Source organism: Ranitomeya variabilis, chromosome 6, assembly GCF_051348905.1.
Source record: "Ranitomeya variabilis isolate aRanVar5 chromosome 6, aRanVar5.hap1, whole genome shotgun sequence".
In the NCBI taxonomy this organism is placed as follows: domain Eukaryota; kingdom Metazoa; phylum Chordata; class Amphibia; order Anura; family Dendrobatidae; genus Ranitomeya; species Ranitomeya variabilis.
The window spans coordinates 502,819,785-502,846,766 of NC_135237.1; the positions used below are offsets into that span (position 1 = coordinate 502,819,785).

The following is a 26,982-nucleotide window of genomic DNA, read 5'->3' on the forward strand; positions in this document are numbered from 1 at the left end:
TATTCTAAGGGTTGTCGAACTAGTGACTTGTATAGAGGTAAAATTATGTTCTCCTCTGAAGCAACCCAGAGAAACACTGAGATAATGTAAAGGGGTAGACCGGAAGGTGGGTACCTGCATGCCGAGTCCAGAACTAAAAGGGCCACATCCTCTGTTTCCGAAGGGAGGCTTTAGGGAGGCAGACCTTCCCCTGCTGCCGGAGGGAAGGAGGAGAGAGAGCTTCCTGCTGACAAGGGGGGACGGGGAGAGCAAAGAGAGAGCACGCAGCAGTGTGAGGTAAAAGGAGAAAAGCGCGGGCTGCAGGGGGCTTTTGGCGCGAGTGCAGAGCAGCGCACGGAGAGAGAAGTGCTGCAGCAGGCCCCACCACTCGCAGAGAGGCCGCAGCGGAGAATAGGGCCAGACATACAGAGAAGAGTGGTGCAGAGCCGAGCGCACAGAGCAGAGCCAAGTCAGGGAGGGGAGTGCTCCGTCCATGGAGCACCTGCACCACACAGACCAGTGCCCATCGTCGCCATCAGTGAGGACAAGAGGAAAGGAGACGTACAGTTCGTGCCCGTGAATGCCATAAAGTCAAGTGCCAGACACCCTGGGGAAGTGAGTACCATGCTCATGCTGCTTGAAAAGAGACCGAGAGCGTGACCTGTGGCTACCCTTGACTGTGTTAGTTAATTGAGGTCCAGACCCTCCTGACCTGACTTCACCAGGTCCCGACACCTGCACACGACGCAGAGCAGAGCTATGTGCCAGCTGTTCCCCCTCATTGGACTCAGTTCCGTGCTAGACACTTTTAAGTACGGGAAATCTACCCACTTCCAGAGACTGTGTTAAGACATCACGTTGTCGGTGCCACCATTGGATTACCATCTGCTACAGACTTCGCTGAGACATCACGTGCCGCTGTTGTTGGTGCCACCATTGGAACCCTGAAGAGCAGCACACCGGAAGACTACAGTCCGATAAGTTTTCTGACATTGAGAGCTTTTATCTTACATAGTGTACAGCTTGTTTCCAATGAGCATGATTACCACAACCTGGCAGCGTATGCGCAGGTAACTCCTAACATCTACGTCAGTTCAATTTTCTCCAGCTCATTGACTTTTAAATAGCAATTAGCTCACCTCCCTCCCATCCTTCTCAGTTCCTGACAAGGCTCTTGTCAGTCCTACATTATTACAATCTCCAGGCAGACACCTAGCATCACAGCTCTCACTGTCCAGGGGGCTGTGCTTGTTCAAATTTCCGTTATCTCTATATGTAAGTATAACAATAACAGTGTAGACTTAGAACAAACCACTGATAGCTGAATGTGTTAGGATGCTTTCAAGTTGCATTAAGGTACACGCCGAATTCCTCGCAAAATGGGATTCGGACATATGCACTGATCAGGTCATAGTCTATAATGTTGCTGACAGAGAATACGTGCACTCTGTCGTATATCAGTATATGCCTACAGGAGGAGGACACCCAGGTGCAGTCTACTACACCTGAGTTTCCGCCTCAATGTCCGCCTCAATTAGGCAAACGTTCGCTCTGTCTGCACCATTAAAGAAGAACTTCTGTTATTTCTACTAATAATAAAGCTCTGCTGCTCTGCAGAGCTGTAACTCACTGTCACTGTCACTCACGCAAAACCCACCATGCCAGAATCTAATAAGTAAGGAGATTTTAAGGAGACTGCATGGCTCTGATCTGCTCAAGAGACATTAGAATACTCCTTTAACTAGCTCTCCAATGTAAGAAATGGGGCCTAATTGAAGTAGGTGGTTACAGGGGCTACACAGAGGGCTCTTACTTTAATTAAAACCTTTCATTTCCACTTTTAAAAATCAATTATGCTTTATGGTTGCAACATAGTATGTGCTGAAATTCAGTTACGGAGATCAATATGGCTACAGGCCGAAGAAATGTTTGTTTTTTTGTACACATGGCAATGCGAGCGGCACAATGCTCCCATAAATTTTTCCCTATTTCTAAAGCTATAGAAGGCTCCTAATTGAAATCATTGACTAGTAAAAGAGGTCAACACTCCCAAAAATGCAGGCAGGGTGTAGCAAGACACATCCTAATGACAATGCTTTTCCATCAACCAAGGGAAAACAAGATAACAGTAACCCCTTCCTCTAAAAATATTTTCCAGAACTTAGAATCACTTCAGAGATGCTATTTTTTTCATGTCTGAAATTCCAACTCAATTTGGAAAGCCTCAGATGACTTTAACCTGGTTTCCATCTCTATTAATATGCTTGTGCTGTGCTCTCAAATCACCTTCTCCAGAGCAATTCTTTTGAATGGCAAAACCAAAAGCAGAAAAATCAAAAAGCTGTGTTAAGAGATAATATTATTGATTTTAGCTTGACTCCTGTGATACAATGCAATTTTGTAGAGAGAATGTAAACAATTTGCCACCTGCTCGCTGGTGTCACAGAAATAGCTACTATTTTGAAAAATAAATTGGCAATTTTACGCTAATGAGCCAGCTGCAGAGTACACAAAAATTGGGTAGATAGTAGGAGAATAAAAAGGTTTTCCACATCCCCTGAGCTTTGAAAAGGTTAGTTAATGATGAAAGAAAATGGTCAGGGCCGAAATAGCCTGAAACGGCATTGAAATAAAATAACATTATATTCAAAAAATCTCAAATGACTGATTAGCCGTCTTTTATGTTATTAATTTTAGTGTAAAATTTAACATTAAACATCAAATATATTTCGAAGCATAATTGGGTTTTCTTACAGTTTTATTACCTGTGGTTCTAGGACACCAATATATTCTGTAGAGATCATCATTACCAATATCCAGTGTCGGACCAACTCCAGGGCCCCACTTTTCAGGTACATACAAATATGACAATATCCTCAATCACAAGATGTAAAATTAATAAAATGCTGCCTTTGTCTGTACAGAGTAATTCTAGTGTTATGTACCAAGTACTGCTCATATCAGAAGAAGGTGGCCCACCGGAGGATTCTCCTGTTCTCCAGTGGACCAGTCCAAGTCTGCCTAGATCCATCCTTTTAAAACAATAATGGTCACAACCTAATTTCTCTCGTACAAATTAGGGCCAGTTAAGCATTGGCATGTTTTTAGAGCGTAGGAAGAAACTACAGTACCCAGAAAAAATTCAAGCAGACTCCATGCAGATGTTGCCCTTGTTTGGAACTGAATCCAGCTTCCGAGTTGTCGAAATCAATGGTGCTAATCACTGGGATGCTATTTTCTGAGACGTCCATAATATTCCCATCTATTCAAGTGATATTCTAACATACAGCCTCATGCAGTGGCTAAACTTTTCCAAACATTTAGCAAAATCATATTAAGGAATGCTACAAACTACTATTCCCTCTGTGAAGTATTCTCTTTAGGCCGGGGCGGGGTCACACAAGCGTAGATTCTCAAGAGAATTGGGTTGATTATGCAAATGACACTCAGATCAGAGTTTGATCCGCGCCTCAGCTTAGCGTGACCCAACTATTTCGCATGAGAGAATCGTAGCACAGGTGAGGAGAAAATGGAGAACAAGATTTCTCCAATCTGAGTCCACTGAAATTGGATTCGGTTGCCATATGATTGCAGTCTGATGATTTCCACGCAGCCATAGACTTGAATAGGTGAGTGAAATCCGATTTGTGCAAAAAGTATTTTTCACATGCCAAATTGGCATGATCAGCACTGCCCCATAGTATAACACCGGTCCAAGTGCTATCTGATAAAACATTGGATAGCACTCGCCTGACATACAGTATATGCTTGTGTGAGCGAGCCCTTACAGTCCAATACTGAATACTACTAGATATTTATTGCAAGAAGTAGTTTTATATTGTGTTAATTAGAAATGATCCCCAAAATTTGCAGGATCCTGGTCCAGCGGCTTTGTCAGTAGTCTGTAGCCACCAACCAGAGACTTGTGAACCTCCTCATCCTCAGTGCCTCTTCTGATTAGTAGGTTCGCTGTGGAATCATGCATGCAGCAGGACTACTAATCTGAAGAGGATTCCAGCAGGTAGGATTCTAGTCAGTGGCTACAGAGTAGGACAGAAGTGATCACTGAAAATCTTACTTCCTATACAAGTGACTGCCTGTCCTTGGTGCACAGTCTTGTTTTAGGTCCCTCCCACTCAGAAGAAGCAGCAGAAGATTTGTGCTGCTGTAAATACACGTACACCTTGGATAACTGTTGGCCAAGATGTTGGGTCAACATAAATCCTTTGAATCCCACATACACATGCATGCTCAGTTCTGAAGAAAACCATTTCCAGACAGAAATAATAGTGCTGGGTGTGGACATTTAACATGACGATCTTTCTTTCCTCCCATTATTAACATGTTAACATCAGGCTCCCATACATAATATGGTTGGCCAGTCCTACTGAAATGGATCCATCTAATTCACACGGATGCTTTTGGATTTTGCACGCTGTGCCTTGAGTTTTTAGATGTGTGTTGAGAAAACGTTCATGCAATTAGGAAAAATCTTTAATGTCTTTGGAAGGATTAACTGATTGATAATGGATGCTATATCTTAGCTGCATGAAACTTATTAAAGGAGTTGTCTGGGACTTTTTTTATCAATGACCCATCCTTAGATCAATATCTGATCAGTTGGATGCGACCAGTGGCGTATCTTGAAACTGATGGGCCCTGATGCGAAAGCTCCAACGGGGCCCCCAAATATTTAAAATTTTTAATAGCAATAGTCTTTTTCTTAAGGCCAAAGGGACTTTTAGGGCCCCCTAGGCTCCAGGGCCCGGGTGCGATTGCAACCCCTGCACCTGTTGTAGTTACGCCCCTGGATGCGACTCCCAACATCCCCAGCTATCAACTGTTCCCGGTGCCGAATTGCAGAGCTGCACAGCACAGCCCCGTAATTTGCAAAGTCGCCAGTTCGGGTACTGTTCCTCCTTGATCTATTGATTGAATAGGTGGCGGATGTGCTGTACCGAATCCCGGCCACTATTTTGTTGATGGGAGATGTGCTGTGCAACTCAGCACATCTAGCCATTGCTGGCATCAGGAAGAGCTGAGAGCGGGGGGTATTGATGTGTCACACCCCCATCAATCAGATATTCATGACCTATCATCAATATAGAAGTGCTGGACTATGCCTTTAAGTCTTGGAGTAATGTTAACGTTAATTTACCTATTAGACACAGATAAACATTGTAATCACTCATTGAATATCCTCAACAGAACTGCTGCCTACTCATCAACAGGTCCGAATTGAAATTGGGTCACACGACGGAATTAATAATCACAATATGTTCCAACAAATTTCACCTTATATGTTCTTTTTTCTAAAAAAACCTCTTGTTATGTCCACATACAACCAGTTGGTGACGTCGTTTTGCGTAGAGAAAACGGCCCAGCAAGTCCTGACAAATGTCTGTAATATCAAGCTGAAAATGTCTGGATTCAGCTACTTTGTGAACTCGGCGGCAATCGAGGAACATATGTTCTAGTTTAATGTGAGAGAGGCGAATCGATTCCAGGCAGATAGCAGGATATTTCATAGTGTGCTGGGGAAATGAACATTTTGTGTTACCGCTGTAACCCAATGCCATAAACCCCATGAAAGATAATTCATTCACCAACACCAATGATAATGGCTCCTAACCACTCATTTCTCTGGTAACACAAACCATCAACATGAAAACATAGCAGCACTGTATTTAGATGTAACCTGAAGCCCTTTTGGCTTTTGTCACATTCTGTGATCATTGACACACTCATGCCGATGGTCACCGTCTCCATCCACATACCCCACCCTCATTACCCGGCACCGTCTGGACCAAATAATGATCCCAGAATTTTGGCTGCGGGCCTCAGCATATGAGTTGCGTTAACATGTTCAACTTTAAGCTATGGAAAATGTTGTTAGTATCCGGAAAAACTTCTATTTTAAAATGACTCATCTAAAATCGATGACATTGCGGCTATGGAGAAAATAATCATCCATTTATTATTTTTTTGTTCCTTATTGTACATGTAACTACTGGTAAAGTGCTGGAGGGGAGATATGTTTCATTACACTTAACGGCGTCAGTGATATAAAACCCAGAGTTTTTCCTCCAGCACACTAAGTGTGGTGAGGGGTTAAGCTAATTTGTTTAATTTGTTGGCTTTTATGGGGACATCAATAGAGCGGATGGGAGGATGTTCACCTTATCTCCACCCCATGGTGTGATCTGGGGTTTAAGTAGATGGCCTCCAAAAGGCAGAAAAGTTCAGTGTCTGGAAAGGAAAACTCCAGAGAAGTGTTTGTGTTTTTGCTTATGCCAGAACCGTGGGCTAACCCTGAGTGGGTTGATCCCCACTAATACAAGAACTGTGCCTAGTACTACCATTTTGTTTTTTTTGTTTTGCTGTTTTGCCCAGAGGGCCGTGTTTATTTTGAGCTTCAGCTTGGTTTATGCTGCATCTAAATAAACCAAGTTCGTTCCTGAAGCCGTAGTGTTCTACCTCCGTGTACAGCTGAGTGAGCCAATCTACCACACTATATACACTTGGTAGAAATAGTGGGCAGAACTCTGCTTTGTGCTTGGTGAGATATTGGTATTTTCTGTTTTGCTGAGATGAGCAATGATATCAGGAAATTCAGCCATATTGCTGAACCGCTTCTCCCCTCAAGCCTGTTTTCACTTTCGTGAAATTTTACAATTCTGATCAGTGTCAATTTGTGTGGTAATAACTCTGGAACACTTCAACATATCCCAATGATTCTGAGATTGTTTTTTTATGACACGTTGTACTTTATGTTAGTGATAAATTTACATCAACATTTTTGTGGTTTATTTGTGAAAATATCTGAATTTTGGTCAAAATGTAGAAAATTTGCAATTTTCAAGCTTAAACCAGTTAGTCATGCTATACAAAATAATTTATAAATACATTTACCATATGTCTGCTTTACATCAGCATCATTTTTTAAACATTTTTTGTTATGAAGTGAGAATGGTTAAAAATTTATCGTAATTTCTTCTTTATTAAACAAAATTTAAAAAAGCACATTTTCAGGGACCACATGACGTTTGTAAGGACTTTCGGGGGCCCATATGACAGAAAATACCCCAAAGTGACAACACTTTAAAAACTGCACCCCTCAAAGTGCTCAAAACCACATTTACAAAGTTTATCAACCCTTTAGGTGTGTCACAGGAATTACAGCAATGTGGAAGGAAACAAATGAACATTTTAATTTTTCACATAAAAATGTTCAATAGCAACAAATTTTGCCTTTTTACAAGGCTAGCAGGAGAAATTGCACCATACAATTTGTTGATCTACTTCTCCTGAGAATGCCCATACCACATATGTGGAGGAAAACTACTGTTTGGCCGCACGGCAGGGCTTGAAAAGGAAGGAGCGCCATTTGACTTTTGGAGCGCAAAATTGGCTGTAATAGATAGCGGACATCATGTCGTGTTTGCAAAGCCCCTGATGTGCCCAAACAGTGAAAACACACAAGTGACTCCATTTTGGAAACTGCACCCCTCAAAGAATTTATCTACAGGTGTGGTGAGCACCTTAAACCCACAGGTGTTTCACACATTTTTATAACATTCAAAGGAAAAACAAATCCCACAAACATGTTTCTTTTCTCACATTTTTCATTTTCGCAAGGGTAACAGGAGAAAATGGACCATACAATTTGTTGTGCAATTTCTCCTGAGTATGCAAATACCCTATATGTGATGGCAAACTACTGTTTGGGCACATGGCAGGGCTTGGAACGGAAGGAGAACCATTTGAGTTTTGGAGTGCAAATTTGTCTGGAATAGATAGCAGTTGCCATGCCACGCTTGCATAGCCCCTGACGTGCCTAAACAGTGAAAACCCCCCACAAGTGATCCAATTTTGTAAACTCTACCTCTCCAGAAACTTATCTAGAAGTATAGTGAGCACCTTGATCATAGAGGTGCTTCACAGAATTTTATAATGCTGAGCCGTGAAAATGAAAAAATAAATATTTCCCTCGCAAATGATGTTTCAGCCCCAAATTTTTCATTTTTCATTTTAACAGGAGAAATGTGACAGTACAATTTGTTGTGCAATTTGTTCTGAATACACCTATACCACAGGGCTCAGTAGGGAAAGAGCGCCAATTGAATTCTGGAGTGCAATTTTGGCCTAAACAGATTGCGGATGTCATGTCACATTTTAAGAGCCACTGACATGCCAAAACAGCAGAAACCCCCACAAGTGACCCTAATTTGAAAACTACATGTCTTAAGGAATACATCTAGTAATGTAGTAAGCATTTGTAACCCTCAGGCGATTTACAGACTTGTATAACATTGGGACGAGTCAATGGAAAATTACCATTTTTTCCACTAAAATGTTACTTTGAGCCCCAGTTTTCAATTTTCAAAACAAACAATGAAAGAAAATGGGCAATAAAATAAGTTGCGCAATTTTTCCTGAGTATGCCAATACCTTATATGTGGTCGAAAACTACGTTTGAGGCAAATTGTAATGCATCAGTGCAGCGAACATTTTACTGTAATGGTTTGAGGGTACCAGGTCACATTGGCAGATCCCCTGAGGTGCCCGAACAGCAGAACCCCCCCACCCAATAAGTGACCTCATTCTGCAAACTACACCTCTCAGTGGATTCATCTAGGGGTGCAGTGATCATGTTGACACCACATTTATGTCACTGAATTTTATTTCATTGGGCAGTGAAAAAAAAAATATTACCACAAAAAAATGTTTTAGCCCCAAGTTTTGCAATGAATGGATAGGAAAAAGTTGAAAAATCTGCACTTTGTCCTGAACAAGAAGTATGGTGCTTTGAAATGTGTAGATGAACTAAAAGAAAGCACATTATCCTGTATCTAGTTTTATTTCCATTCACCAGTAGCGTGGATTTTTCCACTTTTTCCTTTCCACACAATTTTACTTGGTCTCTTGACCCATGGACCTGTTGCAGCTGGGATTACATGTTCATTCAAATGTTGTGTGATCAGATTAGCATAACCTTTATTGGTTTTACCCATTTTAACCTGATAAGACCCAATTCCGCTTTTCTCTCTTCCTTACTACAAGTCTTACATTGTCACAAGGGGAAATGGGTAAAAATAGCACCAAAATTTGTCCCACCATTTCTGCTGAATGTGGCAATACCCCATATGTGGCTGCACAGCACTGCTGAGTCATATGGACATGGAGCGGAAGGAGGACTATTTGACTCCACATACAGAGCCCCTAAGTGCCAGAAAAACAGAATCTGTCCCTCAAGTGACCCCATTTTGGAAATTACACTGGTCTCGGAATGCATCTACAGGTGCAGTGACAATTTTGATTCCATGGGTGTTTGCCAGAAACAAGCTGCAGTGAATGTTGTGGAGTGACAATTGCTCATCTGCCCTTATGTTGTAGTGCCCAGTACATTGTATTACCCATACATTGTGCCCAGCTTGTGCTTCTGGAGGCAAGAACCCCGTAAATTCAATGGACTTTCATAGCTAAAGAAATGTCAAACGTGGGTGATAACTGCAGTATAGGAAAACTGTGGAGGGGTGCATTTGGACTTGGGAGCACAGAATTTGCTGGGGGACAAGTTGACTCTTTTTATTCTGTATTTTGGGAGGCAGAATGAACAACAAATAGCATTTTTTTTTTAATGCCGTTCCGCGTATGGAAAAAAACTGATAAGACAGATTTATTCCTCGGATCAGTACGATTACAGCGATTCCACATTTATATCATTTTTCTATATTTTGATGCCTTTGCACAATAAAAAGTATTTTATTGAAATAAAGAATTGTTTTTGCATCGCTTTATTCTGAGAGCTATAACTTTTTTTTATTTTTCCACTGATGGAGCTGAATGGCGGCTTTTTTTGTGGGACAAGATAACGTTTGCAGCTAGACCATTTTTGTTTACATTTGTCTTTTCAATCAGGTTTTATTCCACTTTTTGTTCTGCAGTATGATGAAAAAGAATATTTTTTGCCACTTTTATTTTTTCTTTTACAGTGTTCCCTAAAGGGGTTAACTATTGGGACAGTTTTATAGGTCAGGTCGATCCGGATGCGGTGATAACAAATATGTGTACTTTGTTTATTTTCGTGTTTACATAAATGTGTTTAGACTTTTTCATTTTTGTTTGCTCTTTATTTTGTGATTTTTAAAAAATATATTTTTAAAAAAATTTAATTTTTTTAAAAACTTTTTTACCTTGTCCCGGTGTGGGACATCAACTTTCCCTTTCCCGATTGCTGATCTAATACTCTGCAATGCTTCTCCATTGCACAGCATCAGATCAGCGTCTCGCAGACAGGGTGGAGGCGTGTCAGCAGGAGCTTACAGGCCACCGTACCTAGGTCTTTTGGACCATAGGTCACCATGGAAACCATCAGCACAACGCGATCGCAATTGCGTTGTGCCGATTGGTGCAGAGAGGGAGTTCCCTCCCTCTGTTATGCTGATTGATGTCGCTGTCACTATTGACAGCAGCATTAGAGGGATTAAAGGCCCGTGATCGGTGCTAGCACTGACCATGGGCATTGCTGCAGGGTGTCAGCTCTTATATAGCGCTGACACCCGTTTTTGATTGCGCCGCGCTCGTCGTGAGCCTGCACGATCATCACGCTGTACGTCTAGGGTAGATGGTGGCAACGCACCTCTGGCAGTGCCATACATTTATGTCAGATGTCGTGAAGTGGTTAAAAGGGTTGTAGAGAATTAGAAAAATCTGACTGCTTTCTCCAAGCACCACTCCAGTCCAGTTATGGTTGACCCCCATTTACTTCAATCAAGTAATGACCTAAACACAACAAATTGGAAGGTGATGCGCTATTTCTGGAATACAGGCAAGTTTTTCTAATACGGTTTGACCTCATTAAAGGGAATCTGTCAGAAAGGTTTTGCTATTTGATTTATGAGCTGCATGAGATCCTGAATGAAATGATGTGTCACTTATTGGACTGTGTTTTGCTGTTTCAATACAATCAGTGTTTTATCAGCAGGAGATAATCACTAGAGGACTAGGTCTCACGTGCAGACCAGTCAGGCTAAACTGGGTAACTCCGACCACATCACTAATTGGCTGCTTGGGGACAAAATGCACAGTGCACACAGGAAGCTGCCAAATAGTGGTGTAAGAGGAGTTATACAAAGCTCTGGACTATGACCACTGCTACATTTACCACAGAGAAAACAGGTAGAAAAAACTGCAGCAAGCAGCCCAGTATGTGATACCTGGCTGGCATTGAGCTCTCTGCTCATTCTCATTTTCACAACAGTAAGGTTTTCCTTTCTTTTAAAGGGGTTGTCTGGTTCTTTTATATTGATGGTCTATCCTTAGGCCATATTAACTTGAATAGGAGTGGACGTGCAGTACCCAGACATGACCACTATGCAGTTGACAGAGCTGTGCTGTGTAGCTCTGCCACTGATCACTTCAAGCAGCAGGGGAAGAGCAGATCTGTGGGGGTGCCGGGTGATGCAGCCCCCACTGATCTGGTATTGATGACTTATCCTAAGTATAGGCCATCAATATTAAAGTACTGGACAACCCCTTTAATTCTGTCATAACTAAAGGGGCATTTCAAATCAAGGTAAAATATTATAGCATTAGGGGGTGTTACAATCTCACACATCTATATAAATACACAGTATAGGCATAAAACTCTGATAGGGGCAGGTCTCACCTCCTATCTTTAAAATGGGGCCCTGTCTTGCAGCTACTTTGAACATGTGCAGCTCCCTCTAGTCACTTCTATGGGAGTTCTGAAAATCGTTGAGTATTTCTGGTTATTTTCAGAAGTCCAGCAAAAGCGGAAGGAAAATTCATCATGTGAGCTCATCTCTCGAAGACGAAAGTTGGTGGATCCCTGTTCTCCTGATTGGTTCAGGGCATAGAGGCATCAGACATTTCTGGCATATCACATTGATTATTGGGACGTCCCCAGTTTCTGAAATGGGAATACTCTTTTTGTGGACATGAGGAAAAATAATAATAATAAATGGACCTTATTATTACAACCAATCACAATCCTCAGTTCCCATCCTAGACCTAGAATAAAACGCCCATACATTAGTCTTCTCCATACACCTCCACGTTACGGTACCCAAAGAAATATTCTCACACCCAACTACAAGAATACAACAATCCCTTATATGAGAGCACCCTGAAGTAAAGTAGACTTTTGGCAAACACAAACAAGGGATTATCCGGCCAAGTTGTTTGAACCATGAATTATTCAAAGAAAGCTAAAGGACAAGTAGTTTATTAAGCATTAACTGGAGCTAAGAGTAAATGGCGGATGGCAGGAATCCTCAAGGTTCCTGCTGGATGTATTACTACTATAGGTTTAAGTAATAGGATTACATTTAAATCTTATGGGGAAAAAACAAATCCCTTAATTGTGTAGTAATTCCCCAAATGCTTTATAAATAATAAAAGTAAAAGGTGCCGAGCCCGGTGAAACATATCAACATATAACTATGTATATACATTCCTCAAAATCTTCTAATTATGGGAATGTTTTGTTCTTTTTTATATCCAAATGGTGAGAACAGGGAGGACACATCTTTCATTACAGCTTTTGATAAAAAATTAAGTTATGAAACACTTAATGTATAATTAGCTTTCCTTTGTCCCACAGCTCCTCTACAGGCTGGAGGGGGTACTGCACCCCTTTATGAATCATTTGTGAATATATATATATACATATATATATATTTTGAGAAGTATAATTCATATTGAATATTTGTCTGTGCTTTCACATGGCCTAGATTCATGTACATGTGCTGCTGTGTTCTTTTTTATCTATATGATGCAGTTTGCAGCTTTGCACGTGTTCACATTAGGAGTGCTGGTTGGCTTTTTTTTATATTATATATATATATATATATATATATATATATATATATATATATACTCCAACATTCCAAAGACATACTGATAGGGAATGAGCCCCAACAGGGACAGCGACAATAATGTGTGCAACCTGTAAAGCGCTGAGGAATATGTTAGCGCTATATAAAAATAAAGATTAGGGTTGAGCGAAACGGGTCGGCAATTTTCAGAAGTCGCCGACTTTTGGCAAAGTCGGGTTTCATGAAACCCGACCCCTGTGTGGGGTCGGCCATGAAGTCGGCGATCTTCTCAATCTGGAATCGGAATTCCGATACCGATTCCCGATATGTTTAAGATATCGGGAATTGGTATCGGAATTCAGATTTAAGTGTAAAATAAAGAATTAAAATAAAAAATATCGCTATACTTACCCTCTGACGGGCCCTGGTACTAACCGGGAACCTTCCTTCCTTAGAATCAACCTTCCAGGACCTTGCGGTGACGTCGCGGCTTGTGATTGGTCGCGCGGCCGCCCATGTGACCGCTCATGCGACCAATCACAAGCCGCGACGTCATCGTGACGTCACCGTGACGTCACCGAAGGTCCTGGAAGGGCCGAGGGTGAGTATATTCCTATTAGGTATATACTCACCCTCGGACACGCCCTGCTTCTTTCCGGCAGCCTTCCTTCCTAAGAATCAGCCCTTCCAGGACATTCGGTGACGTCACGGTGACGTCGCGGCTTGTGATTGGTCGCGCGAGCGGTCACATGGGCGGCCGCGCGACCAATCACAAGCCGCGACGTCACCGCAAGGTCCTGGAAGGCTGATTCTAAGGAAGGAAGGTTCCCGGTTAGTACCAGGGCCCGTCAGAGGGTAAGTATAGCGATATTTTTTATTTTAATTCTTTATTTTACACTTAAATATGGATCCCAGGGCCTGAAGGAGAGTTTCCGCTCCTTCAGACCCTGGGAACCATTGGAAACCCAATGCACTGCATTGGGTTTCGAGTTTCGGCCGACCCCGACCCCGACTTTTTTATAGGATCGGCCGATTTCACTCGACCCGAATTTTGAAAAAGTCGGGTTTCGTGAAACCCGACCCGATCCTATAAAAGTAAAGGTCGCTCAACCCTAATAAAGATTATTATTATTATTATTATATACACACACACTGCCCAACATTGAAATTACAACACTAAGTACAGAACGGATCACTCGTGGAACCAGTGCTGCCATTGCCCGCTGCATCTCCAGACTTGTCTCTCAGTCACATTTGGGATGTCATTGGTCAGCAATTGCAAAGGGATCTTGAAGATTTGCTGCCCAAAAGGCATTCAGCATGGCAGAATATCCCTCAAACAACTATTGATGACCTTATTGATCAGTAGATGATTGCTAAGACATGTAAGTGCAGGGATATCTACGCGTGGTCCTCATACTCGATACTGAAGAAACTGAGATGTTTTGAATATTTTTATGTCCATTTTTTTCATCACTTGCAGATCATTAACATATCTATCCATCCTGTGATTTTCCTAATTTCACAACTTTTCCTTCTTGACGCTACAGTGCAGGGCGGTGTATATGTTTTGTCTGAATTCCTCTACGTGTTCCCCCTGTCAGATAGTGCGTCCACCCATATTACCATAGTGTGGCATGTGAGTGATACAGGGGGATTACAGTAGGGCAGCATGGTGGCGCAGTGGTTAGCACTGTAGCCTTGCAGAGGTGGAGTCCTGGGTACAAATCCCACCAAGGACAACATCTGCAAGGAGTTTGTATGTTCTCCCCGTGTTTGCGTGGGTTTCCTCCGGGTTCTCCGGTTTCCTCCCACATCCCAAAGACATACTGATAGGGAATTTTGATGGTGAGCCCCATCGGGGACAGTGATGATAATGTGTGCAAAACTGTAAAGCGCTGCGTAATATGTTAGCGCTATATGAAAATAAAGATTACAAGCCTCTCAGCACAGCGTGTAATGTACCGGATATTAGACACTCACCTGATTCAGACATTTCTTGAATTAGAAATCCGCTATGGATTTAATGCTAAGTGGTCAATTATTGACAGCAAACTTCACTTAACATCAAGACTCCTAATGTAGTCCCTGTCCGCTCTCTAGCCCTCTGCTGAGCTATGGGATGTTAACTCAGCAGAACAGGATCATTACACGTTTCCAGTAATTGCAACCAAATTCTGTTTATTTATTTATATTCATTTTATAAAGAGGAAATGTCTGATATGTTATCTAAACAAGTCATAAAATCCAGTATTAACAAACAAAAGGTCCACATTTAGACAGTTCCTGTGTATATCTGCACCATCTTGTGTGTAGCTAACTGGAACCATACGGACCCTGCTAAGACTTCTGCATTGGCAAGAAACGACAGAGCTGTTACATGGAATCACCTGCAATAACTGTTATTTTACTTTTTTTCTATATTTACTCTTGGACTTTATTAGCAAGGGACTTGTTAGCTCCTCCAGGAATCTTGTCTTCATGGCACTGCACTGATTCTAGTTTTGGTCATGTCGTTGGAATATTTTTTGTTAGTTTTTAATTTTCAGGTATTTCATAATTTTTTTCTTCCTGTCTTTGAAAGCTGGACAGAGAAACATTTTCATATAGAGATCACTGGCTTGTACGGTTGGGTTTTGCCAACCAGATCATTGGTAATGGCTCAGATTGGAGCAAAATGCCTTCTGCTTCATTTACTGAGATCTTCGGATTCTGGAGTCCTGTACAGATGCCATCTTTGTATTGTACGACTTGCAGAACTACATTGACAGGTTTCTTTCCACTGTTTCATGCCTCTATTTAAACCTGTCAGCATCTTTTACGAATCTTCTCCTCTGAGACATCTGATTAGGATACTGCACAAAACATTACATCCATTTAAACCCTTCCAAAACCTGGATATTGTGATGGTATTGATTGGTAAAGTCAAATATCGTCTTGTTGTGTTGAAAGGAATTAGAGGCTTAAAAGCTTTAAATCAGATGAGTCAATGAAAGGCAGCCTAGCAGCAAATTACATACATGACTGACCATTGTTGAGGTTCCACGTCTCAAATCTTTAGACAAAGCTCCTTCAAAAATAATGATCAGGTTTTATATCAAAGGGTAGAAAGCTATAGGGTTTAGTAAATTGTACATTTAGAAAGACTGGCTAACATTCATATAAACCTATCTCAACTCTTTATGGGAACCAGCTTCGTACACAGTCTTACCGGCAATTCTTCATGGGAAAAAAAATGATCTCTCTCCCAGATAGAAAGACGATCTTGCTGGTACCACCTATTTTGAAGGTGGCTTTTATACAAGTCAGTTTTTGGCTCTTTGACATGTTGTAAAGTTAAATAAGGGGTTGGAGATAATTTGTCAACTATCACTGGAGAAGGACATGATGGTTAGAAGGAACAAGGCGAAGAGGAAGACTAGCAACCTGATGGCTTGATACTATCAAGATAACAGCGGACAAGACTCTGGTGGATCTATCTAGGCTTGAACTAGATCGATACTTCTACAGATCATTCATTCATCAAGTTGTCATGGCTCAAGATTGAGCTGAAGGCTGTTAAGAAAAAGAAGTCTACCATATACATTGGACGAACCTGCAGATATTAACAGGTTTGGCCCAGTCTAATATGTATGGGGGCCCAAGAAAGATGATTATTGGGAGGATAAGGATCCAGCATGTTCGATATTTAACTGCTGATCCTTTCGTTCTCTAAGTGATAAGCCGCTACCAGAGATGTCAGGAACACTTGGAGAGTGTATATGGGAGAGCAGAGCCAGGAGAGATAGCTGTTGGCTAAACAATCAGCCAAACTATGGTTAGAACAGCAGCTCTCTAAAATAAAATGGAGGCTTAACCCAAACCTGACATGATCAAGATCAGATAGTTTTTCTTAATTAAGGCTATGTGCACACGTCAGAAATCTTTGCAGAAATTTCCTGACAAAAAACTGACTTTTTCTGCAGGAAATCCACATGCGTTTCTCTCGTGTTTTTTGCATGGATTTTTCGTGTTTTTTTTTCCGGAGCTTCCTAATGCATTAAATAGCGGGAAATCCGTGAAAAATCCGCGAAATTAATGAACATGCTGCGTTTTTTCCGCGATGCGTTTTTATGTGCACAAAAATTGCGGAATGCATTAAAAATGATGGGATGCTTAATGTATGAGTTTTTTAAGCATTTTTGCTGCGGAAAACAGCTGAAAAAAAGCGCCAAAAACGTGAAAACTCCGGAACGTGTGCACATAGCTTAAGAATTAGTACAATCTTGGAGGAATCAAATGCCAAAAAAAAACCCCTGAAATATCCCAACATATTGCTATGTATTCGGTAGAATAACTCATAATTACAAAATCATTAGGTATTTGTAAATATTCAAATTTTCTCATATCAGCTATTTTGCATAGTTTTTTTTTTTTTTACCATGGAGCATTAAATAAAAGTCTCAACACACCTCCTGGATCTCATAGATGAGAGCTGAGCACCCCTCAACCATGAACAAGTGTTTGCAAGCATAATGCTAACCAAATGGTGGTGTCTGTCTAATTGTTATCTGGAAAAGCTTTTATTTATGGCCAGTTTGAAGAGAAGCAGACACACAGTGCATCAGATAAAAGGCGACTTTATCAGCCAAAATAAGCACATCCCATCTCCATATGTTTACACATAGAAGCAGGACTGATTGTGTCTACATTCGGAAAGGACTTCCTCCAGTAGAATTTAGAGCTGCTCATTACTGTGGGAAAGATATGAAATGATTTGGAAATGAGGTGTTAATTCCAAATAGAGGAGGGATTTCTGGTTCAAACAAACATTTCTCTTCCTCTGTGGAGACCAGTATACGTTGTTATTCCTTACACATCTGGTTGGCAAGCAGTTTTCTCTGCGAAATCCACAAATGCCAACAGGGTTTGGAATCACATTCGGATGTAGTTGGCAGACGGCAGCTAGAGTCAATAGACGGGAAGATCTCAGATGCTTCTTATTCAATAAATATTATCCGCATGGATTACAACTACCAGAGTGATAACTGATATCTAATTACTGCCCACCTTGGCGTTAGGTGGTGAATATAAACGTCTGGTTGTATCATTGCTTCTTATAGACGGATCTAAAATCTTGATTTATACATTTTTCCAACCTAGGTGCCAAAGCTTCTTCCTTTTCCCTTACACATTGACCACACTATTAATGGTTAAAAAAATGTTAGAAAAATTGAGTAAATCTGCCAGTGAAATCCTTTTTTTGGACACACTATATAATTTTGCTTCTGAAGACAAGACTGCTCGGTCCTCCTCACATTTTTAGAATGAGATTAATGTTTAAAAAAACTTTTTACAGACGTTTGGTGTAGTCGGCTCCTTACTCCAAATTTTATAGAACGTATTACAAAATATTTTCACAAATGAGAGGATTATCCCCCCCCCAAAAAAAGGAGTATAAAATGAGTGGGAGAGACAAAATCAATACCTGAAAAAAAATAATCCTACTTGCCCCATGAATGGATAATCAATGATTGTATGGCGCTCACGCACATCACATCGCTAAATTAACAAGATCTACTAAAAATGAAAACTTAAAGCGTATCTGTCACCAAATTTTACAATACAAATTAAATACATTATTAAACTGATCTATTACACCTGATGAGGCTGGTGTACTTATTTTTTAAACGTTATCAGAATGGCTGTATAATCCTGATATCCAAATGAGCATTTTATTAATCTAGTAGACAGGAAAACAAAAAGAAGTATATCGCTAGTCTAAAAAATGATTTTCAAAGTAAGTACACTAGCCTTATCAGGAATCATAGACCTATTTAAAAATGTATGCAGTTTGTATTGTAAAATCTGTGATAGATCCACGATAAGTGTGTATGACAGTTCAAGTCCCAACCAGCATTCCTTCCACCCCCTCCTCCCTTGCACTAACAAGTCTACTACCTAATCTACTATGGGCCATGGGATTGAAGCCATTGAAATTCAATAGAAGTTCTTCACATTAGTTTATCTTTCCAAAGATCCTAGGAGAAATAACATCACTATTGGAAATACGTAGTTATCTGCACCGGCAGCTGTTAAGTAAACCATTGAAATAGTACGAGGATAGTTGGAAACTATTTCTTAAGACCATCTACACTAAAATTAAGTGTTCCAGTGGGATTTCCTTGTGTTGAATAACACACATTCCCATTAAAGGCTTAGTATGAACGCTATAGACAATTCGTTACACCACGGCAACTCGTACAAATATAGATAAATGTTTCCTTAATGAGCTCATAAGATGTAAATTATCTAAATTTATGTTAAGTAATAGATCATTTAGTAAACTTAAAAATCTATTATTGTACCTAGAACTACAAAAGGACAAAACAGCATCCAAAGCAGCGACCTAAATGACAGCAAATGTAGACAGCTGAAATGTTTTGCAAATTTGAAAATAGACCTTGGTCAATCTTTAGGTCAATCTCTTAAGACTCCCATACACATGAGACTAACCACGGCCGAACCCACCAATATTGGCTAGCTCAGCCAACAGTCTCCTGTGTATGGAAGCCTCCCGACATATCTCTGAAAAATTATGTTGAGAGAGAAGGAGCGACATGTCTGATTTTGGACTGCCGATTCTTTTGCTCTTTGAGATAAACCACTACTAGAAGAGTCGTTCTCTCATAAAGATTTCAGGAGTTGGGAAAGATAGCCATCAGACATAGGATTGGCAGAATCATCGTTGGCTGGCAGCTATGCATTGTGAATGGAGACCTTTAGAATTAAGACCTACATTCACATTAGATAGCTGTTGGCCAAACGATTGTTTGGTTGAAAGCTATCTCTCCTAACTTTCCCGTACACATGAACAGTCATTCTGCCAAGCTCTCCCATGAGCTTTATGACAGAGGCACTACCAGACTCCTCTAGCAACGAATTATCTCCCAGAAAACAAAAGGATGTACCATTGAAAATCCAACACGCCAAAGTTTCATCTGTCGGGGTAGAGTCAGGAAAGCTCCCAAGATCTGTCAGCCGATTATGCCAATAGTTGGGGCATTTAGTGATCTATATAATCTCTACCACACAAGAACGGAGCAGACAACCCTGTTTAGCCTGAACAAAGTATTCTTTCTTAAGACTTGGATAAATGTAAGACCCATTTTGGGTTACCATAACTAAAACCACAATCTACAGACTTAAGGTACCGTCACACTAAGCGATATCGCTAGCGATCCGTGACGTTGCAGCGTCCTGGATAGCGATATCGTTGTGTTTGACACGCAGCAGCGATCAGGATCCTGCTGTGATATCGCTGGTCGTTGCTGAAAGTTCAGAACTTTATTTGGTCGTCAGATCGCCGTGTATCGTTGTGTTTGACAGCAAAAGCAACGATACCAGCGATGTTTTACAGTGGTAACCAGGGTAAACATCGGGTTACTAAGCGCAGAGCCGCGCTTAGTAACCCGATGTTTACCCTGGTTACCAGTGTAAAATGTAAAAAAACAAACAGTACATGCTCACCTTCGCGTCCCCCGGCGTCCGCTTCCTGCACTGACTGACTCCCGGCCGTAAAATGAAAGTACAGCACAGCGGTGACGTCACCGCTCTGCTGTTAGGGCCGGCGCTCAGTCAGGGCAGGAAGCAGAACGCCGGGGGAAGCGAAGGTGAGTATGTAGTGTTTGTTTTTTTTACATTTTACACTGGTAACCAGGGTAAACATCGGGTTACTAAGCGCGGCCCTGCGCTTAGCAACCCGATGTTTACCCTGGTTACCCAGGGACCTCGGCATCATTGGTCGCTGGAGAGCGGTCTGTGTGACAGCTCTCCAGCGACCAAACAGCGACGCTGCAGCGATCGGCATCGTTGTCTGTATCGCTGCAGCGTCACTTAGTGTGACGGTACCTTTACTCTTGAACCTTTCTTTACATGAATGGACGAGGGTCTATTCCTTTTGTAAACAGGTGACCACCCTTTATGATGTCCATATGACTTCAAAGAGTATATGGAAATGGACTGACTTAAGAATTTTAATTATATACATGACCTGATTTTCTATATAGTATTGTTACCTCCGAGACACCTTCATAAAAGACCAGAAAGGCAAAAATATCAAAAAAGTTGAAAACAGCTATCATTTACAAAGATCTCTCAGTTTTATATTTAAGGATCTATTCTGAAGCAAAATTGTCACTTTTTAGAGAAATGAAAAAATGTTTTCTTTAACACCAGATTTCGTGATCTCTACGTTATATGGTTTTCCACTATTGGCACTGGCCCTGAATATTGGATGCAAAGAGTTTTTTATAATCCAACACAATCCCTTTCCTGGTATTCAGTTATAACTGTAGCTAGTGGTTTTCCAGTTTATACTCATTTAGGCTTTGTACTTTTTGGGCAAATGATACCTTTTAAGAATCCATGGAAAAAACAAAAATTGACTTAAAAACCAAGACACCATAAAAGCCAAGCCAATGTTCAGCAGAAAGTAAAATAGTTTACAGTTTTAAATAAAAAAATGCCCTATTATAATACCACCAGAATGATGTCTTTATGATATATGGAAAAATGGAAAATACGGACATGTTGTTTAAAAAAAAGAAAAGAAAAGGAAAAAAAGGGTCTGGCTGTGAGTTGATGGATCTTTTCTACTGGGACCATCTTAAACTTATGTGCAAGTGTTTTGAAAATCTCACATGATGTAGCCATGTGTTAAAAATTACAGTCAGTTAAGTTCTCTGCTAAGAAAAATATGTGGCTAATTTATGAAATGCACTCCGCGATGGAGATATCTTAAGTAGAACCAGATTCTAAAAACAAATCCATTTTTGAAACATGAACTTTGAAAAAAGGAATGGATCCAAGCACATCTGGCGAGCAGGAGCCTAGAAAGGGTGGTCTGACCCGATGCCAAGACATCTTCTAAAGGAAGATTATTATTGCTGGCCGATGTTGACTGATAACCGACTGTCCTTTTATGGAAACAGACTCGTATTGAGCCACAGGCGATAGAGACATATTTCGCAGGCCAGCATCTGTTCTTCCTATTGCTAAACTAATGCCGTCCAACCTGTGCAGCTTTTAGAGGAGCGTCGGAGAATAAACATACTGAATCATTTATCAAACATATCCTACAATAGTTCTTTCGGCAACACATAATCTATACGTCTTCGCGTGCCGACGAGATTCAAGGTACATCGATAATGGATGAAATTGGGAGCAGTATCTTTTTGAACTGGGTGCAGTACCTTCTTTTAAAATACAGAGGGCAGTGCTGTAAGACATAATGGTACATTTCTATTGGTCTATTACTGCACACAGAGGCACCTGTAGTGTGAAAATAAAAAAAAATGAGGGTGGACCCTTCATATTATCAGTCATTTTACTAACACATTTTGTAAAAAGCCCAGATCTGGTTGACTGTTATGGGTAAATATTTTTTTGATTCTCTTTTACCATTTTTTTTACGTGCCCCAAAGGTTTTATGTTTTAAAGTGGAGACGTAGGAGTATGTAATGTCATGGCACCATCTGCTATCTAGATACACAGATGTACAGGAGGAGATCCTTACTAGACCAGTGTGCTACATCTGTGTCCCTGTATTACTCACGTCTGTGGTGAGCTGTCAAACTGCTAGAATATATTTCTCTGATCTCTCCAACCTCAAATAAGTAGAATATTTATGGTCCGACTAGGAAGTTAATGGAGCTTGGTAAGTTCCTTACTCCTCTAAAGAAGATGCCATTCAGTGGACATTGTGCATGTATTGATTGGGTACAGTTTCAGATTAATGTGTAACGGATCTCCAATATTGGCACCGGAGATAGCGCCCAGGCTGAGATAATACTGCTCTGTGCAGATATCTACATTAGTGCTTTGTGTTATTTACTTTTTACTCTATAGTGTAGCGTATGTCGTTACATGATACTAGGCACATGGCAGAGGACTAGAACTTCAGTGCCACTTATTGGAAGTAGCAATCCTAAAAGTCAATATCGACCCTTTAACGAGCCTTGCCATATGACTTAGGATATCATAAATCATGTGGTAAGGCTCGTTAAAGGGTCGATATTGGCTTTTAGGTTGATACTTCCTAGGTGGCACTGGAGAGTTCTAGTCCTCGTCTTCTCTGAAGAGACATTTAGAATATTTCCCAGAAGAGCATTGCATGGCCTATAAGTCTCCTTACACTGGCATGTCACTCTACACAAAGATAAATGTTACCCCTTACTGTAAATACTAGGCACATGACAACATGCAGCTCTGGCAAAAATTAAGAGACCACTGCAAAACTTTCAGTTTGTTAGATTTTTCTCTTTATAGGTATATTTTTGAGCAAAATGTAAATTGTTCCTTTATTCTATAAACTTCTGACAACATGTCTCCCAAGTTCGAAGCAATAAATTTTGTATTTTTTTTTTCTGAAAAGGAGAAATGGTCAAAATAACAAAAAAAGGCACTGCTTGCAAACCTCAAATAATGCAATGAAAACAAGTTCATAATCATTTAGAAACAACAACACTAATGTTTTAACTCAGGAAGAGTTCAGAAATCAATATTTTGTGGAATAACCATGATTTTTAATCACAGCTTTCATGCGTCTTGGCATGCTTTCCACCAGTCTTTCACACTGCTTCTGGCGCAAAAATGTAAGCAGTTCTTCTTTGATGGCTTGTGACTATCCATCATCCTCTTGATTACATTCCAGAGGTTTTCAATGGGGTTCAGGTCTGGAGATTGGGTTGCCCATGACAGGGTTTTGATGTGGTGGTCTCTTCATTTTTGCCAGAGCTGTATGTTTGGCAATAAGGGATTTTTTGTACAAGTGCATTGTAATGTCCTGAACAGTAAGGATTCTCCTTGTGGAGATCCAGCATGAGATTGGGAGTCTGGAAGGCAAAATAGCTCTTGTAAAGACAAGTCATGTGATGTGCGCCTGATGTAGGAGTCTCACTGGGGACGGAGACGAATGTAAGGGAGCATGTTCTGGGTATAGGGCTGGTGCTAATAATAATAACAGTGTATTTATTATGCTTTGCTATCATATTCTGCAGCGCTTTATAGACATCATTATATACAGTAATGCAACATAGTAAAGTATTAGCACATCTCACTATTATTTTCCTCCAGACTTGTGACATAGTTACATAGTTACATAGTTACATAGTTAGTAAGGCCGAAAAAAGACATTTGTCCATCCAGTTCAGCCTATATTCCATCATAATAAATCCCCAGATCTACGTCCTTCTACAGAACCTAATAATTGTATGATACAATATTGTTCTGCTCCAGGAAGACATCCAGGCCTCTCTTGAACCCCTCAACTGAGTTACATAGTTACATAGTTATTAAGGTTGAAGGAAGACTGTAAGTCCATCTAGTTCAACCCATAGCCTAACCTAACATGCCCTAACATGTTGATCCAGGGGAAGGCAAAAAAAACCCATGTGGCAAAGAGTAACTCCACCATGGGGAAAAAATTCCTTCCCGACTCCACATACGGCAATCATTACTTAGTTCTCTTAGTACTCGTGGGTGTATGCCATCCGGACCCGGAGATTTATCTATTTTAATCTTATTTAGCCGGTTTCGCACCTCTTCTTGGGTTAGATTGGTGACCCTTAATATAGGGTTTTCATTGTTTCTTGGGATTTCACCTAGCATTTCATTTTCCACCGTGAATACCGTGGAGAAGAAGGTGTTTAATATGTTAGCTTTTTCCTCGTCATCTACAACCATTCTTTCCTCACTATTTTTTCCTTAAAGGGAACCTGTCATCCCATCCCCCCCAGGCGTTTTTAACTAAAAGAGCCACTTTGTGCAGCAGTAATGCTGCATTCTGACAAGGTGGCTCTTTTAGTTCTGGGTGCTGTAACTGCTGAAATAATCCGTTTTGTAATTTGTCCCAAATACCTTTCTTTAGTCCTGGAGGCCGGCCTTTCCCCCCTGCTGCAGGCGCCACACAGCCATCACTCAAATCCTCTTGGCGCCGGGCGCCGCCTCCTCGCCGCTGTTTTGAAATGATCCGGCGCCTGCGCTCTTTTCTCCTGCCTGGTGCAGGCGCAGTAAGCGCTGCCCGTCCTCATATGTAGCCCAGCTGACTGCGCCTGTGCGGCCGCCCTGCCTGGGAATCCCAGCCCCGCAGTGTCTTCTGATTTATTCATACTCCGGGGCGGGGATTCACAGGCAGGGCGGCCGCACAGGCGCAGTCAGCTAGACTGCATATGAGGACGGGCAGCGCTCACTGCGCCTGCACCAGGCAGGAGAAAAGAGCGCAGGCGCTGGCTATTTTCAAAACAGCGCTGAGGCGGCGCCCGGCGCAAAGAAGACTTGAGTGATGGCTGTGTGGCATCTGCAGCAGGGGGGAAAGGCCGGCCTCCAGGACTGAAGAAAGGTATTTAGGACAAATTACAAAACTGATTATTTTGACAGTTACAGCACCAATAACTAAAAGAGAAACCTTGTCAGAATGCAGCATTACTGCTGCACAAGGTGGCTCTTTTAGTTAAAAACGCCTGGGGGGGTGACAGGTTCTCTTTAAACAGTCGGTTAAGTGCTAATCATGGTTATTAACAAGTGTTATTCATACTGAATATTTATTTTCCCACCAACTTTACCCAAAACTGTAACCCAGAGAAAATACCAAAAATTACATTTAAAAAAGTATTGGAGTAATTGGATTGTTTCTGACTTTCACATAACCGGACACAATGTGCCATACTTTAGGCATAACAATACAGACCTTGCAGAGCTTAAACTGCACATTTTCTCCTTATGTCGCAATGTGCTACCTGTGGGTTTACATAGGACTGCAAGTAGACCTACAACAACATCAGAGAGTGCAGACAATACCTCAGCAAAGTTTTAAAAGGGTACATGTAGCAATCTCATATGTTATACATAGTGATACCTGCTGCTGATTGGAGGGAGCCGGGAATTTAAAAATGAAAAACATCATTAAAAATAACTTCAGCTCTGCCGCATCTGGGCTTGAGAATCACATTTTATATTTCCAAATAAGTCATTTCTTTCTGCAGAATTCACTGTGGTATTTTTAGACATTTACATGTTATGAATATTGTATCACGCGCCAAGAACGAGACTTCTTTTGCTAGTAAGTAATGGTTTTCTTTTTTTTTTTCTCTGGTGAGAAAGTTGAAGGTGCAATCCCAAGGACAATTACATAGATGTGCAACAACTCATAGCTCAAGTAAAAAGAGGCCGCTCTCCAACGCCATTCAAGTAAAGAAATGGACTCCTTGTTTTATTCACCTGTTATTGTTACTGAGACATTTCAGCTTCAAGCACAATACAAACCCTTGTTCTAGCTAACAGAAGGCCCAGTATGTGCTTGGACCCGAAACACTGCACTAACACTAAGGGGTGAATTAAAAACGAGTCCATATTTTCATTTGAATGGCGTTGGGAGTGCTGCCTCTTTTTCTTTGGAATAGATAGATAGATAGATAGATAGATAGATAGATAGATAGATAGATAGATAGATAGATAAATAGATAGATAGATAGATAGATAGATAGATAGATAGATAGATAGATAGATAGATAGATAGATATGAGATGGAGTACTGCCTTTACTTTTTACAATAGATAGATTGATATATAGAGTAAATAGATATATTTGGGAGATAGATGCAAATAGTTTGTGTGTGTGATATATAAATATCTATTATCTATCTATCTATCTATCTATCTATCTATAGATACAGTGCCTTGCGAAAGTATTTGGCTCCCTGGAACTTTTCAACCTTTTCCCACATATCATGCTTCAAACATAAAGATACCAAATGTAAATTTTGGGTGAAGAATCAACAACAAGTGGAACACAATTGTGAAGCTGAAATAAATTTATTGGTCATTTTACATTTTTGTGAAAACACACCAAAAACAGGCAGAGATGCTTACCTGTCTAAATGGGCCTCAATACAAATGCACAAGCAGGGTGCAGCGGACCCAAATAAAATAGCAAATGCACAGGTGCAATACCTAATGAAACAGCCAGCCTTCAATAAGGGTTTGGCCGTGTGGTACACCAATGCACTAAGATAAAAACTGTATGTGGCGTGTTCACACAAGGAATGCAGAACATCTGGCTCCAGCCTATTAATGATGCCCTATGGCGGGCTGCCCATATTATTTTAAATTTTTGTGGAAATTCA

General features: G+C 40.8%; 1 protein-coding gene across 11 annotated transcripts in view; it reads right to left on the reverse strand.

Moving 5' to 3' along the window:
• Positions 1 to 26,982, reverse strand: part of RUNX1T1 (RUNX1 partner transcriptional co-repressor 1) — a 168,950-nt gene that overhangs the window by 81,205 nt on the left and 60,763 nt on the right. The gene's annotated exons all lie outside the window — the stretch shown is intronic.